The sequence below is a fragment of the Phascolarctos cinereus genome, unplaced genomic scaffold, assembly GCF_003287225.1.
Source record: "Phascolarctos cinereus isolate Bilbo 61053 unplaced genomic scaffold, phaCin_HiC Scaffold_4;HRSCAF=312, whole genome shotgun sequence".
NCBI classification, from domain to species: Eukaryota; Metazoa; Chordata; class Mammalia; order Diprotodontia; family Phascolarctidae; genus Phascolarctos; species Phascolarctos cinereus.
The window spans coordinates 495,324,257-495,342,820 of NW_027555847.1; the positions used below are offsets into that span (position 1 = coordinate 495,324,257).

The 18,564-nt window shown below is 35.8% G+C and overlaps 1 pseudogene; it reads left to right on the plus strand.

Moving 5' to 3' along the window:
* Positions 1 to 5,126: 5,126 nt before the first annotated feature.
* Positions 5,127 to 18,564, plus strand: part of LOC110212563 (occludin pseudogene) — a 33,050-nt pseudogene continuing 19,612 nt past the window's right edge.

Below are 18,564 nucleotides of genomic sequence, written 5' to 3' on the forward strand. Positions count from 1 at the left end.
CATTTCCTGTATTTCTTATTTCCCAGTTGCATGTGAAAATTTTTTTTTTAAATATGTGTTTTTAAAACTTTAGGTTTCAAATCTTCTCCCTTCTTCCCTCCCCACTCACCCTTATTGAAAAGGCAAGCAACTCAATACAGGTTGTAAATGTGCAGTTACACAAAACATTTCCATAGTAAACATGTTGTGAAAAACTAACTCTATTTCCCTTAATCCTATCCTGCCCTCCCATTTATTCTATTCTTTCTTTTGACCCTGTCCCTCCTCAGAAGTATTTACTTCTGATTACCCTCTTTCCCAATCTGCCATTCTCTCTATCATCCCCCTGCTCTCTTGTCCCCTTCTCCCCCTATTTTCCTGTAGGGTAACATAGATTTCCATACCCAATTGAATTTGTATGCTATTCCCTCCTTAAGCCAAATCCTATGGGAATAAGATTCACTCATTCCCTCTCACCTTCCCCCATTTCCCCTCCACAGTAAGAGCATTTTCTTTTCTGTTTGTTTGTTTTTTGTGAGATAATTTACCCATTCTACCTCTCCCTTTCTTCTTTTCAGAATATAATCCTCTTTCGTCTATTAATTTTATTCTCCAGATATGACCCCTTAATCTTCAGCTCACCCTGTGCCCTCAATCTATCTATCTACCTACCTATCTATCTATCTATCTATCTATCTATCTATCTATCTATCTATCTGTCTGTCTGTCTGTCTGTCTGTCTGTCTGTCTACCTATCTATCTATCTATCTATCTATCTATCTATCTATCTATCTATCTATCTATCTATCCATCTATCTATCTACCTATGCATACATATAATTTTTTTTCCTCCAACTACCCTAATACTGACAAAGGTCTCATGAGTTATAAATATTATCTTTCCATGCAGGAATGTAAACAGTTCAACCTTAATAAGTCTCTTATGATTTCTCTTTCCTGTTTACCTCTTCATGTTCCACTTGAGTCTTGTATGTGAAAGTCAAATTTTCTACTCAGCTCTGGTCTTTTCATCAAGAATGCTCGGAAGTCCCCTATTTCACTGAATGACCGTTTTTTCTGCTGCTGAAGAATTATACTCAGTTTTGCTGGGAAGGTGATTCTTGGCTGTAATCCTATTTCCTTTGCCCTCTGGAATATCATACTCCATGACTTCCCGTCCCTTAATATAGAAGCTGCTAAATCTTGTGTTATCCTGATTGTGTTTCCACAGTACTTGAATTGTTTCCTTCTGGCTGCTTATAATATTTTCTTCTTGACCTGGGAATTCTGGAATTTGGCTATAATATTCCTAGGAGTTTTCCTTTGGGGATCTCTTTCAGGAGGAGATCTGTGGATTCTTTCAATTACTATTTTGCCCTATGGTCCTACTACATCAGGGCAGTTTTCCTTGATAATTTCTTGAAAGATGATGTCTAGGCTCTTTTTTTGATCATGGCTTTCAGATAGTCCAATAATTTTTAAATTCTCTCTCCTGGATCTATTTTCCAGGTCAGTTGTTTTTCCAATGAGATATTTCATGTTCTCTTCTATTTTTTCATTCTTTTGGATTTCTTTTAAAGTGTCTTGATTTCTCATAAAGTCACTGTCCTCCAATTGCTCTATTCTAATTTTTAAGGAATTATTTTCTTCAGTAATCTTTTGGACTTCCTTTTCCACTTGCCCAATTTTGCTTTTAAGGGAATTCTTCTTCTCATTGGCTTTTTGGGCCTCTTTTGCCATTTGGGTTATGCTATTTTTTAAGGTGTTTTCTTCAGTATTTTGGGGGGTCTCCTTTAGCTAGCTGTTGACTTGTTTTTTTTGTGATTTTTTTGTATCACTCTCATTTCTCTTCCCAGTTTTCCTCTACTTCTCTTACTTGCTTCTCAAAATCCCTTTTGAGCTCTTCCAAGGCCTGGGACTGATTCATATTTTTCTTGGAGGCTTTGGATGTAAGATCTCTGACTTCGTTGTCTTCTTCTGTTTGTATATTTTGATCTAGGTTGTCACCAAAGTAAGATAATATAGTCTGACTCTTTTTGCACTGCTTGCTCATGATCCCGGCCAATTAATTGAGTTTTAAACTCTTTGTTAAGGTAAGAGTCTACTTCCAATGTGGAGAAAGTGTACTGTCCCAAGCTTCAGGGGTTTATATAGCTGTTTTCAGTGATACTTGTAGGCACTGGTAAATTTTCAGTTCTTCCAAGGTGGTATGATAAGGGGTGAGGTGTTTACCCATTTCCTGGCTTGTGCTGTGTTCTATTAGTGACCACAAGCACTCCTTTCTGTCCTGGAACTGTGAGGAAGGTTTCCTGTCCACAGCCACTACAAGCTCCAACGTGTCAGTGGTCCTCCTCACCCCAGAACCCCTGTCCAGAACTGTGACCCATATCCAAGCAGGAGCAAAGCAAGAGATTCCTGCCTCAGCACCAGCAGAGAGATCCCTTCAATCCCCCTCTCATTAGCCACTTGATTCCCCCTCAGTCTGTGGGCTGGAAGCTCGGGAAGCTGCTGCCCACACCAGGGCAACTTTCTTAGGGAACTGAAGCTGAGACCTCGCCTTTCTCTCTTAGCACTGCAGAAACAGACTTTTCCCACAGATCTTCTTAGTTGTCTTTGGCATTTGTGGATTGAGGAGTCTGGAAGCTGCCACAGCTGCCCAAGATTCAGTCCTCTGAGGCCTGCTCCAGGTTCCTTGAGGCCTGCTCACCCAGGCCGCGCTGCGCTCCACTCTCAGCCTGGTATGATATACCTTTCTGATCAATCATCCAGGTTTCTTGGGCTGGAAATTTATTTCACTCTGTCTTTTTGTGGATTATGCTGCCTTAGAAATTGTTTAGAGCTACTTCTTAAAGGTATTTGGAGGGGTTTGGGTGAGAGCTCAAGGAAGTTGCTGCTTTCACTCCTCCATATTGGCTCCACCCCCCAGCATGAATCATATTTAATGGGGACAAACTAGAAACATTTCCAATAAAATCTGGGGTGAAACAAAAATGTCCATGATCACCACTGTTGTTCAATATGGTACTGGAAACATTAGCTTTAGCAATAAGAAAAGAAAAAGAAATTGAAGATATTAGAACAGGCAAAGCAGAAACAAAGCTATCACTCTTTGCAGATGATATGATGATATACTTAGAGAATAAAATAAAAAACTACTTGAAATAATAAACAACTTTAGCAGAGTTGCAGGCTATAAAATAAACCCACATAAATCATCAGCATCGCTATATATTACAAACAAAGCTAAATAGCAAGCAATAGAAAGAGAAAATTCATTTAAAGTTACCATAGACATTATAAAATATTTAGGAGTCTCTCTACCCAACCAAACCAAGGAGCTGTGTGAACACAATTACAAGGCACTTTTCACACAAACAAAGTCAGATCTAAAGAATGGGAAAACATCGCTTGCTCTTGGGTAGGCCAAGCTAATATAATAAAAATGACAATTGTACCTAAACTAATTTACTTATTCAGTGGCATACTCATGAAACTACCAAAAAATTATTTTATAAAGCTAAAAAAATAATAAGATTCATTTGGAAGGAAAAAAAAGGTCCAGAATATCAAGGGAAATAATGAAAAGAAATGCAGGGGAAGGTGGCCTAACTGTTCCAGATCTTAAATTGTATTACAAAGTATCAATCATCAAAACCACTTGGTACCAGCTAAGAAATAGAGTGGTGGATCAGTGGAATAGGTTATGTATGAAAGACACAGTAGTCAATGACTACAGTAATCTATTATTTGATAAACCAAAGACCCCAGAGCTTCTGGGATAAAAACTCATTATCTGACAAAAACTGCTGGGAAAACTGGAAAAGAGTATGGCAGAAACTAAGCATAGATCAAAATCTCATACCATATACCAAAATAAAGCCAAAACTGGTTCATAATTTAGTATAAAGGCTGATACTATAAGCAGACTGGGAGAGCAAGGAATAGTTCAACTATCAGATTTATGGAGAAAAGAATAATTCATGACCAAATAGGACACAGAGAACATTACAAAATGCAAAATGGATCATATTAATTACATTAAATTGAAAAAATCTTGCACAAACAAAGCCAATGCAACCAAGATTAGAAGGAAAGTAGAAAAATGGGAAAGAATTTTTAAAACCAGTGTCTGTGATAAGGACCTCATTTCTTAATTATATATAGAGAATTAAGTCAAATTTATAAGAATACAATCATTCCCCAATTGATTGGTCAAAGGATGTGAACAGGCAGTTCTCAGAATGCTCTAAATTACTATTGGTGAGAGAAATGCAAATCAAAACAACTTTGAGGTACCACATCACACCTATTAGATTGGCCAAAATGACAAAATGTTGGAGAAGATGTGGGACAATTAGAACACTAATGCCTTGTTGGTGGAGTTGTGAAATAATCTAACCATTTTGGAGAGCAATTTGGAACTATGCCCAAAGGACTATAAAAATGTCCATACCCTTTGACCCAGCAATAGCTCTTCTAGGGCTGTATCCCAAAGAGGTCATACAAATGGGAAAAGGACCCACATGTACCAAAATATTTATAGAAGCTCTTTTTGTGGTGGCAAAGAATTAAAAATTGCAAGAACGCCCATCAATTGGGGAATGGCTGAACAAGTTGTGGTTTATGAATGTAATGGAATACTATTGTGCTATGAGAAATGATGAGCAGACAGACTTCAGAAAAACCTGGAAAGACTTGTATGTTCTGATGCTAAGTGAAGTGAGCAGAACCAGGAGAACATTGTATACAATAACAGCCATGTTGATAGACTTAGCCCTTCTCAGCAATTCAAGGATCTAAGACATCTTCAAAGTTCTCAATGATGGAAAATGCTATCCACATCCAAAGAACTATGGAGTTTGAATACAGATGGAAGCATACTATTTGCCATTTTTTTCTTCTGTTTTGTTTTGTTTTCTCTTTCTTGTGGTTCCTCCTTTTGGTTCTAATTCTTCCTTACAACACCACTAATGTGAAAATATGTTTAATATCAATGTATGTGTATAGCATGTATCAGATTGCGTGTGTCTGAAGGAGGGAGGTGGGGAGAGAGAGGGAGAAAAATTTAAAACTTAAAAGCTTGTAGAAGTAATTGTTGATAGATCAGAGGAATTAACTCAAAAAAATTAAGAACGTAGAGGAAGAAAATGCCAACACACTTAAGTCAAGCCCTTGGTGGCTGGGCACATAACAAAAAGGAAGAGGACAGTACACTCAGCCCTTGTCTGGAATCTTGGAACAGCTGTCTCATCTGGATGTCAGCACCTTCTGGATCCATATTAGATGAACCTTCAGTTCCCGAAAGGGTTTTGTCATCTACTTGGGAGCTGGGGCTTTCTTCAGATGATCCAGAAGTATATAACCACAAATTTGACAGCTGTGGTAATAGTCAAAAGGACCTGTTAGAGGCACTTGGAATATACATGGATTGACAATTGTGAGAAAACTCTGTTTATCAATCTCTGAATCTGAGTTTCTGGTCAGCATAACATGTGTCCTTGATTAAGAATATTTAAACATCATATAGAGATGGTCAGTTTCCCAGCCATGTAGGGCCAGGTTCGAACAATGCAAGAAAGTTTTCTCACAATTCCCATAATTGCATAATTACATTAAGTCTGGTCACATTAATGTCACATTATAGATTAAACTACTTGGAGGACTCATAATGGACTACTTTTGAAAAAGGAGATTTACATGTTACCAAGGTAACTAAGAAAACTTAAACATAAACATCTTGAATCAAAGGACTAAAGCAATAAAATGGCTATCATCAATATTCATTAACATAGCCTCTTTATATCTTAGTAATCCATTCTCAAAGTCCATTAAATCAGCACATTTTGAGTCCTGGATATCTCATGTAGTGATCTAGTCCCTAGATATTTTTTTTCTTGGACAATAAGCTTTATTCTTGGACAGCTGTAAAGGGGATTCTTCTTCTTTGGTTTCAAATCTAAAGGTTCCTAGGTAATTCTGATATAATATAATTTAGTGCAATCTCTTAAATCTGTTTCTCTAATTTTGAAGCTTCAGATAATTTCAGTTTGTATACTCTTTGCCATTTCTATCCTTACCTAATTCCTGTATTTGATATAAGAATCTTAAAAAAAAAAAGTTTCCAATCTTAAAATGAGCTCTCCTGCCTTTTAAAATTATTAGACAAGTACTTCAATATTGGAAAAATAATTTCACTTTCTTTACCATTATCAACACAATTTATTTGTAAAATCTTCAATACAATGTTGAGAACTTAATACCAAAACATAGTCAAAGTCTCAATTTCCATGATAGATAAATTTGGAAGCCAATCATATAATCCTGTTGCTTTCTAAAAATTTACTATTCCATTTATTTAGAAAACTTTTACATTATATCTGTGTCTTATTACTTTGTCTAATCACTTACCGCTTAGGAAGATACCATCCCTATATTATAATTTAATCACAAATGCAGGTTAAAATTGTAAGATGTTCATACTAACACCACATTATAGCAACTCAGAGCCAGTATCAATCTATTATTTAATAGATTTAGTACTGTGCTTACAAAACTTCTTGATTATATAAATTTGAATGAAAAGAAAAAGGAGGTCATAATCATAGCAATGTCATATATCATAATACAGGGAAAAACTCCCTTATTTCTCTTTTATTCTAGGCATGAATAATATCTGGCAGCCAATCATGTAGGCACAGGGTATCAAAAGCAAGGCTTAGGATTAACCAGGTGGGAAAATTTCCTTTTCAGAAAGGAAATATCACAATGGGGAAATAGAGTCAGGAGGATCCTACCTTGGGCCATGCCAAAATTGTCTCCAAAACTTTTCCCAGGCACAAATATCCACCTTTAGCAGTTCCTAGACTTCATCACATCCCATTTTCTACTATTGGCTTCATGACAATTCAGATAATTATCCCTGTAATCAAAATTCAAAACAATAGCATATTACAGTCCCAGGAATTTTTACCTTAAATAGGAAAATTTCAAAACTTTCACTAATCACAACTTACATTTTGAATATCTTTCCTAATGTTTCCCTAGGAGTTAACATTATATTCATCCTCTACTTATAAATTAAAATTATTCATATTCTGGGGCTTCAGACATAGCAAACACCTGATAGTTGACTTATCATTAATATATTGAAACTACATTTTTAAATTACTTTATACATTTTCATAATAGCCAAGAATTTCAAAAGAAAATTTGCTATTCTACACTATTATCTGGTTTTTTTATTTCAATTTTTTAGTTTTTTTTTTTCCATATGCTTTTGAGTTGAAAATTTTTCTCCCTTTTTCTCCCCCCACCCTCCCCAAGATGGCGCACAATCTGGCATAGGCTTTACATTTACATACCCATTAAACATATTTACACATTAGTGAGTTTGTAAGTAAAAATTAAAACCAATAGGAGGAACCATCAGAAAGATGAAACAAAACTCAACAGAAGGTAAAAATAAGTGAGAGCGATTTGACTTCCATAGTTCTTTCTTTGGACATGGACAGCATTTTCCATCCCAAGGCCTCTGGAGATATCTTAGATCCTCATAATGCTGAAAAGGGTTCAGTTTAACATTCTTACTCATTGAATAATGTGGCTGCTATTGTGTACAAAGTCCTCTTGGTTCTGCTCACTTCCTCTGCATCAGACCATATAAGTCTTCCCAGGTTTTTCTGAAGTCAGCCTGTTCATCATTTCTTATAGCACAATAGTATTCCATTACATATTATCTGTTTTATAACAAAATATATCTAATTAAATATTTAACAATTTTCAAATATCTATTTTTATTACATCCTTTTAAAAGGATGAATACAGCAAGTATTCAAAATAATCTATTAAATCACATCAGTATTGTGATTTACTTCAGTCTGGGGTATATTCAGATGACCTCTCTCAGTATTCCCCTACAAACAAGGTTAAAATCATGCCTTAAACCTGAATACTGGAGTGGCAGAGCCAGCAAAGGGTCAGGGTGGGACATTATTCCAGGACAAGACAATTTAGGAGGTTGGAAGAGAAATCTGTGATTCAGGGGTGCAGTTTAGCCAAGAGCTCACATGGAGGCAACACTAGTGGTTGAACTAGATCACACCACCTTGGAAGCATCAAAAACTTCCAAACCCCAGAATGACCAACAGCAAGGATTTTTTTTTTTGGTTCTTTCAGGAATCTTTGTTGGGCTTATGTCCAATTCACATTTTCTTTTGAGGCTTTTCTTGTAGCTTTTTCAACTTTATTATATTCTGAGTTTGTGTCTTTTTATATTCAGATTCTTTTCTGTTGTTGCTCATTTTTTCTAGCCTATTTCTTAATTTTGGATTTATTTTAAAGTTGGGCTCTGTTCCTAGCCTGGGAGGAGGAGTGGCATTGTCCCAATCTTCAGGCTTTTTCACTCTGCTCTTTCAGAACTAGTTATGGGAGTATGAAAGTTTTTGATGCTTCCAAAATGGTGTGATCTGGGGCAGGTGTGGGTCATTGCTCTCCTATTCTGTGTTCTGATCCTTACCCAGGGAAAGCTGCTAATCCCTTGAAATTGCAATTGATATAGCTTCTCAGGGCCCCTGCTACCTCTTGACCAACAGTGTTCCTCTCTACTATTGAACTGTGACCCAGAAGTGGATATAGGCAATGGAGCTGACAAACAGCTTCCAGTCCTTTGTCAAGTGCTGGCACAGGAGTTCCCAATAGTATCTTTGTGACCAGTTGCCAGGTAACCTAACTTGAGTCCTCCTGAAGCTGTTACTGCTGCTACTTTAGCACCTCCTAGTCCAAAAGCATTGAAGGAGGGCAAAGGAGAGCAACAGTTGATGTGTAGCACCAGCTGTTGCTTCTATTGCTTCTGCTACTACTGCTGCTACTGCTACTACTACTAGTACTATTACAGTGTTATGTAAAAGTGATTACATGTTGCCAAAATGCTTTCCTTGCAACACATAGAATTAATAAAAAAGAGAGGAGATTATAATAACTTTTAGTTGTCATTTGTGCTTGTATTATAACCAGTTTAGTCTGGGGTTCTGGGTGATAATAACAAAATTCTATGTTCCCATTTCATGTATGTAGAACTACTTATGGGTTTTCTCTCCTACTTTGGCTTTCCATAGGTGATGGGGTTTCAGGTTAAAGATACTTGATTAGCCTGTATCCCAGTGCTCATAAGCCAAGACTGGTGGATTTTTCTTTAAAAGTAACCCAATAGACACCATTAGCTCAAAGCATGGGCACTTACTAAAATGGAAATTTTAAAAAATTGTGATAAAACTTTAACCATGTTAATTTGAAGCACACTCCTTAGAAATAATCATAGCATCAGTGGGAAGAGTGGACCTACATATATGGTATGCTAGCAGAAACATCGAACTTGGGCTTAAAGCCAGGAAGACTTGAATTAAAATAGGAACTCAGATATTTACTAGCTTTGTGACCCTGGGCAAGTCACTTAACTTCTGTTTGCCTCAGTTTCCACAACTGCAAAATGGGGATAATTAACAATTTCTACCTCACAGGGTTTTTGTGAGGATCTAATGAGATATTTGTGAAAAAAAAATTAGCAGTATATCTAGCACAAAGTAGGCCACTATCTTTTCCTTGCCTTCTCTTTTTGTGCTGTACATTGTACTGATTGTAAATTTTGAAAACATTTGATAGCCAAAACTTGACTTCAAGTGACTAAAGTTTTCCATTCAATAAATGAATAAATTCAGTCTGTCTTACTTTGTGCACAAGAAATCATATGTACATCATATTCACTTTTCCATCCTGGAGATCATACACTTTTGTGGTTTCTTGACATATAGTCATATTTATTGAGCTCATAGTATGTCCTAAGTGCACTTATATGTATGATGCATGCATAATAACTTTACTATTTACTATTTTACTAATAGTACTAATTTACTATTGTTTCATTTAAAGTCACTACTATTCCAGAAATCAGAATATACATAAATAATAGAAATTAAAAATAATATTTTAACTCTATACGACACTCTTCTCTATAGAAATACTTTTCTAGTTTACAGAAGGATGATAAACAGAAGATTCAGCATTTGCCATTGAACATAATGAAATATATTTAAGCTTTATTCAAGAGCCTTTTTATTAAACTTTATTCAAAATGGTTTCTTCCAAATAATTATGTCAATGACTGCTTTCCTGGCTTGATATTGCACTTAGTGTTACTGAGAGATGATGCTTCATAGTGACATTTCAGGCATGTGACACCATCAATGCAAAATGCTTTATGATCTGAGTTACGTCTCATGCTTTACACTATGTTCTAAGAAGAATCAGTTCTCTGATTTAGAATTCCACTTTCTTGAAAACCTGCACAGATAGGACTCATTTTCTATGTTCTGAACTCTATGGGAGATCCCCAGAAAGTACAATAACCCTCATACAAGGATAATTAGGGATCATAAACTTTCCACAATTGTATTTTCCTGATTTCATCATTTTATCTTATTTGATGATACATCTATTTAGACCATGCCACAGTATTTAACCATTTGTGGATACACATGGTTAATGAAGACAGACAGATATTATAAAAATCAGGTAAAACAACATTTTTCATAAAGAAATTATATGTTATCATTTGTCCTTTGTACTTCAAGAAGACCAAAATAACATCAGGATGTCAGGTCAAAGTATAGTTTTTCCAGCTGTCACTGATCATATAAATACAAGCTTGGCTGGGCACAAATAGTTCATATGGCTTTTTGGAAGTGAGATGTCTCTAAATTTACTTATTCCATGGTTCTTTTTAGACATGGTAATTTTGATGTGTTCATAGAGCACAGAGCCTTCTTGGATGACCTCGTGCCAGTGTCTCCCATGTCTCACAATCGATACCAAAGTCCTTCAGAGAGATACTGAGAGTGCCCTTTTATTACTTTTTCTGACCATCGTATGTACACCTTGTGTGAATTTAAATATCTTCTTGTGGAAGGGGGAGCAAAATTAGAGGGCATTCTTCCAAAATGGGACAAATAAAAAAAATGGAGAGAAATATGGAGAAAGACAACTGGAGTTGGAAGAATAAAGCAGGTGAGGGGGCCCTGTATTTTATGAGTTTTTTCTCTTTCTCCTCTGGTTTCTGCTACACAGATAAAAAAATAAGCATCAAGAGATCTTAGATTTCAGTTAAGAGGAAGCATTATAAAGGCAAATTAATATCATGATCAACATGATTGAAAAAACATAGAGGTTACTCTGACCAAACCTTGGACTGATTAACAATGAAACCTGGATGGGCATTGAAACCAAACTAATCTGAAGACCCAGAGTATTGTATTTGATTTAAAATTAAGTAAGTGGTGTTTGACTGTAAACAAGATAAAAAAGAAGATATTTTAATTACTAGGATATGTGTAGATACAAAGTTTAATTTTCAGAATTCTACTCTGTAAGATTTATCTGCTGCAACAACTGATGTTAAGGTAGGCTGCTCATTACTGATGAATATTAGTCACACTATAGCTATCAAAGATGATTAATTCTTGACTTTAACATTGCACTTGTGATTTCACTTTTTTCTGTATCTAATAGGAAAGTCTTTTAATGAGGATGATATTAAGAATATACCTATGGTGCATATACTACAAAGAAAAGGAGAAATTTAATGACATCTCAGTCATACTCCATTAAACCAAATTATAAATGAAACATTAAAAAAAAACTTAGAAGGTTAATGAATATACTCTGCCCAGAATTTTAACTTTATGTATCAAAAACTGAATAGAAGCATCTCACAAATTTCAGAAACAATATGCATACATGCACACAAGTACCTATATATAGCATTACATATTGCATGTTTTATATATGTATATATGTATATATGTATATATGTATATATGTATATATATATATATACATATACAATTCTAGTATTATAGACATAGCTGTCTGTACATGTGATACATAATATGCAAGATGTATATATGTGTATTACATATCATGTATGCTTGTATGTATATTCCTTCCAAGATTAATGAGACATGTGAGCTTACAAAAATAATTATTATCTCTAGGTATGTATATAGATACAGGTATGTAATTATATAGTTATATGAGCTCTAATGTCACAGCTGGGAATGAGTAAAAGGATTAATACTTTGCAACCATGTCCCTTTAAAGCCATTTAAACAGGATCTACTATATAGATTTTTACCATAAATGAAATAATTGTTCTTCAGAGAATATTATATAATTATGACTAAAGAAACAAAAGCCAAAATAAATAATTAAAAAAAGAAGCAAAAGCCATTGTACAAAATGTTCTACATTTTGAAAATCAGGAAGTCTGGCTAGTGATTTCTAAGGTGGGCTCTCTACACTACTCTTCTTGTATAAGCTGCCTTACACCCACAAATGTTGCCTCCCTGAGGCCAAACTTCTAAGAATACTGGTAACTTAGGTGAAGCAACACCTCATTGATTAACAGTTACCCAGTCCAAACCACTTTACCCTGTAATTCTGAACCCCTACTGTCATTATTCAAACACGATTCCCTTTTCTGCACTTATTCTTCAATTATTCCAATTCTCCTCAACCTACCTTCCACTCAATGTTTCACTCTGGCTCCTTACCCTTCCATTTCGTCATACTTAACAAACTAGGTTTCATTTTACTTTTCCTTTCCCGTGTCTTTCATCTTCCTGATCTTCTTAATCTTTTTTTGATTCCCTCCTACACTCACTGGGATCTGGTTCCTTCCCGATGTAAACACCTCACTGGCTACTCTTTTCAGCAATTACTGATTAAGATGGGAAACTTGGAATACTCTTTGTTCCCCATTGTTATTTGCAACTATATCACAATCACAGAGTAATTTTTTCTGCTTTGAAGTTCACTTAATCTGTAGCTACCATCTGATCAAATTCTGGTAGCAGAGTGTTCTACAGACTTCCAGGATTTTACCTTTCTTTATTCAGGCAGTTCAGTGTCTCACTCAGAGTCTTTCTCTCCTCCTCAACCTCATCTCCTGAACTTCTTTTTCTTTTTAACAGATGAGGATGCTGAGGTCAAGGGAAGTTAAGTGACTTACCTGATGTTAAATATGCAGTGAGTGACAGAGTCTAGATTCAAAGTGGGATGCTTTGATTTGAAATCTGTCACTCCATGACACCACACTGACCCCTCAATACAAGCATATAAAAATGATATAAATCTGAATGAAGAAGCTATCAGAAAGCTACAAACTCACCAATTGTAGAAAGACTTTGCAGATCCCATAAACTGAAACTATTCAAAATTATCCTTTTGATGCTATAGATTATCAAAGGAAACATATCTTTTATACCACATTATGAGGTCTTTTCTACCTAGATGTAGCCTTGGAAGCAAAATAACTTGCCACCCTTTGTTTCCTTTTTTTTTCTTTTTTTGGCTAGGCAATGGGGTTAAGGGACTTGCTCAGGGTCATACAGCTAGTAAGTGTTATGTGTCTCAGCCAGATTTGAATTCAGATCCTCCTGACTTCAGGGCCAATGCTCTATCCACTGCACCACCTAGCTACTCCATTGCCACCCTTTGGAAAATGACAAATAACATTTAAATAGCAAAAATATAGGTATTTATGTTTAGTTTTATTTCGTTATTAAAAAAAAAACTGGATCTATATAAATTCCTGGAATTCATCCTTATCTTCTAGGGAAAGTGAATTTTAAAATTATTAATAGTCCATGATGGTTTTTATGAACAAGAATTAGATTCAATTAAAGGTCATGTTTTAATGAAACTAGTCTTAGCATTTAAATAAGAGAAATTTGGTTCCCTCCTACTCTGTCTTAAGTCTCAAATTATGACTATTCAGTTATTCATTTGCATAAATAGATAGCAGTATTGTGTAAATGATTTCATATGTATTGTGTAAATGTTTTCATGGAATGAACAGTTTTACAATTTTAAGAATTTCTATAGACTTCATTACAGTACCTATTTTAAAATCCAAATTCTTTTCTTTTATATGACATCTCAAATAGGATCCTGGAATGGAGAACTGTTAGGGAGTGGAAAGAAAACTTGACCAAGGATATTTCAAAGCAGGAAGTAAAATTGCCAAGAGGCTAAATGTCACACGACAGAACCAAGCTGTTGGTCAGTAATAAAAACTCCAAAGATACTCTCTCTTGACCACAGAAATAATTTACAATTCATCCAAACAGTCTATCATTTCAGCGGATATTAATAAACGCTAATCCAGATGAATGTTTGTGGAATTGGCTTCATAACTCAACAGAATGTGAACTAAAAGTCAGTCATTGAATGAGAAAGACAATCATAAAAGCAGATGCATTAGAGTCTCATTAGAAATGGGGCTGTCTGTTTCTCTGTTGATAGAAATATCATGACCAATTTAATCACGTCATTTTAGCTAATATGAAAAGTAACATGCAAGCTTAATGAATGCTTATTAATACACATGATTCATTTTCCAATTTTTTCTCCCTTTTAAATTTTTTCCATTAATCATATATAATTACATTGAATTGATATTTCCCTTTGCTTCTATTAGAACTTTATTACCTAACAACATCGTACCTTGTATATAATACATTTATATATACAGTATTCCCAGAATGCTAGAGTTGGAAGGAATCTTAGAAGATAATTAGACAAGCCATGCTTTCTCCAGTTTCTAAAAAGATACACATACATATACAGGCACACACATATATACACATATGTGACATTAAACACATAAACACTTATATTTCTTTTTTAAAAAATTTATTTATATTGGTTTTCAACATTCATTTCCGCAAGATTTTGAGTTCCAAATTTTCTCCCCATCTCATCCATCCCCCTACTCCAAGAAGGCATGCATTCTGAATACCCTGTCTCCTAATCTGTTCTCTATTCAATTTCTCCCCCCTCCTTCTCTTAACCCCTTCCCCTTCAATTTTGCTGTAGGGCAGGATATATTTCTATATCCCATTTCCTGTATATATTATTTCCCATTTGCATATGAAAGCAATTTTTAAGCTTTTCTTTTTAAAACTTTGGGTTCCAAATTTTGTCCCTTCCTCCCTCCCCATCCACCTTCACTGGGAGGGCAAGCGACTCAATACAGGTGATGCATGTACAGTCATGCAAAACACTTCCATAGTAGTCATGTTGTAAAAAACTAAGTATATTTCCCTTAATCCTATCCTGCTCCCCATTTATTACATTCTCTCTTTTGACCCTGTCCCTCCTTAAAAGTGTTTTCTTCTGATTACACCCTCCTCCAATCTGCCCTCCCCTCTGTCATCCTCTTACTCTCTTGTCCCCTTCCCCCTGGCCTATTTTCCTATAGGGTAAGATATATTTCCATACTGAATTGACTTTGTATATTATTACCTCTGTAAGCCAAATCTTATGAGAATAAGATTCATTCATTCCCTCTCACCTTCTTACATTTCCCCTTCACTGTAAAATCCTTTTCTTCTCTGTTTTATGTGAGATAATTTACCCCATTCTACCTCTCCCTTTCTCCTTCCCCCAGTATAATCCTCTGTCACCCCTTAATTTTATCACCCCCTTCATCTTCAACCCACCCTGCGCCCTCTATCTATCTATCCATCTATCTATCTATCTATCTACATACATATACTTTTTTCCCTCCAACTACTCTAATACTGACAAAGGACTCAAGAATTACAAATGTCATCTTTTCATGCAGAATGTAAACAGTTCAACTTTAACAAGTCTCTCATGATTTTTCTTTCCTGTTTACCTCTTCATGCTTCTCTTGAGTCTTGTATCTGTAAGTCAAATTTTATATTCAGCTGTGGTCTTTTCATCAAAAATGCTTGAAAGTCCTTTATTTCACTGAATGTCCATTTTTTCTCCCTGAAACATTATGCTCAGTTTTACTAGGCTGGTGTTTCTTGGTTGTAATCTTATCTCCTTTGCCCTCTGGAATATTATATTCCAAGCCCTGTGGTCCCTTAATGTAGAAGCTGCTAAGTCTTGTGTTATCCTGATTGTGTTTCCATAATACTTGAATTGTTTCTTTCTGGCTGCTTGTAATATTTTCTCTTTCATCTGGGAACTCTAGAATTTGGCTACAATATTCCTAGGAGTTTTCCTTTGGGTATCTCTTTCAGGAGGTAATTGGTGGATTCTTTCCATTTCCATTTTGCCCTCTGGTTCTAAAATATCAGGGCAGTTTTCCTTGATAACTTCTTGAAAGATATTGTCTAGGCTCTTTTTTTTGATCATGGCTTTCAGATAGTCCAATAATTTTTAAATTTTCTCTCCTGGATCTATTTTCCATGTCAGTTGTTTTTCCAATGAGATGTTTCACATTGTTTTCTATTGTTTCATTCTTTCGGATTTGCTTTACAGTGTCTTGATTTCTCGTAAAGTCACTAACTTTCAATTGCTCCATTCCAATATTTAAAGAAGCATTTTCTTCAGTAAGCTTTTGGACTTCCTTTTCCATTTGATCAATTTTGCTTTTAAAGGTATTCTTCTCCTCATTGGCTTTTTAGATCTCTTTTGCCATTTGGGTTAGGCTGTTTTTTAAGGTGTTAATTTCTTCAGTATTTTTTTGGGTCTCCTTTAGCAAGCTGTTGACTTGTTTTTCATGATTTTCTTGCATCACTCTCATTTCTCTTCCCATTGTTCCCTCCACTTCTCTTACTTACTTCCCAAAATCCCTTTTGAGCCCTTCCATGGCCTGGGACCAATTCATGTTTTTTCTTAGAAGTTTTGAATGTAGAAGCTTTGACTTTGTTGTCTTCTTCTGGTTGCATATTTTGATCTTCATTGTCACCAAAGAAAGATTCTGTAGTCTGACTCCTTTTGTGCTGCTTGCTTATGATCCCAGCCAATTATTTGAGTTACAATAAATTTTTTTTTGTTGAGGTAGGGATCTCCTTCCAATGTGGATAATGTACTGTCACAAGCTTTGGGGGTTTTGTACAGCTTTTTTCAGAGATACTTCTAGGGACCTGTAAATTTTCAGTTCTTCCAAGGTACTATGATCAAGGGGGAAGTGTTTACTCCTTTCCTGGCCTGTGCTCTGGTCTATGAGTGACCACAAGCACTCTTTTCTGTTTTGGAACTGTGAGAAGGATTTTCTCTGCACCACCACTGAAAGCTCTACCATGCCAGTGCTCCTCCTCGCACCTGGATCACCACCCAGAACTGTGACCTAGATCCAACACAGGCAAAGCAAGAGAATCCTGCACTAGCAAAGAGATCCCCACAATGCCCCTCTGATCAGCCTCTTGATTGCCCCTCAGTCTGTGGGCCAGAGGCTCCAGAAGCAGTCGCCACTCTGGGGCTGAGTTTGGGGACTGTGGACTGGGACCTCACTTCTCTCTCACTGCAGTCACAGATTTTTCCCACTGGCGTTTGTCAGTTGAGAAGTCTGGAAACTGCCACAGCTGCCTATTATTCAGTCCTCTGAGGCCTGCTCCAGGTTTGCTGCAGCCTGAGCACCGACACCAAACAGTGTTCCTCTCCCAGCCTGGAGTGATATACCTTTATGATTAACTATTCAGGTTGTCTTGGGGTGGAAATTTGTTTTATTCTGTCTTTTTGTGGGTTTTGCTGCTTTAGAATTTGTTTAGAGACATTTTTATCATGTATTTAGTGGGGTTTGGGGGAGAGTTCAGGCAAGTCACTGCTTTTACCCAGCCATCTTGGCTCTGCCCCCAGAAGCTAGATCTTCTGACTCCAGACACAATGTTCTTTTCCATTTCATCCCACTACCTTTCAGTGGTCTGGTGGAAATGTATTGGTTTTTTAAGGTTGAAATTGGCATAACAAGTATATTTAGAAAATCAGTTGAGTGTCTAGTAAAGCTAATAATTTGCTTGGCTGAATTTTGCGCTTTTCAATAGTTATCTTGGTACTATGATGACACAATTTTTCATAAGGGTTTTATTTAGTAAACGTATTATTTTAAAAAATGAACTCAAGTGAGGGCAGCTAGGTGGCACAGTTGATAGAGCACCGGCCCTGGATTCAGAAGGACCTGAGTTCAAACCCGGCCTCAGACACATAACACGTACTAGCTCTGTGACCCTAGGCAAGTCACTTAACCCCATTGCCTAGCCAAAATAAATAAAAAAACAAACAAAAAACCAAACTATTAAATAAATAAATAAACAAATATACAAATAAATTAACGAACACATGAATAAATGAATAAATAGATAGATTAAAAATAAATAAATGAAAAAAAAGGAACTAGACTCAATTCTCTAGAACACAAGCCACATAGGCCAGGTAACTTTCTAGATGGATGGCCAGCAATTAGTCTAAGTCAATGGCTACAGACCTCATTGATAGCTCTATAAATGACTTGGCAATAAGGACAAATAAAGGAGGGGGGGGTTGTTAGTTTGTTTTTTCCATCTGAAAAATAATGCAGTCAAGTTAAAATCCTGGGAACCCATTCTACTTATGAATCATTTTAGGTTATAATTTTGCATCAATTCTTGCCTCAAATATTTACTAGCTTTGTGACACTAGGCAAGTCAGTTTGTCCTCAGTTTATATCATCATATATATACATATATACTCACACATATATACATATACACACAAATATATGCATATGTATGAATGTAT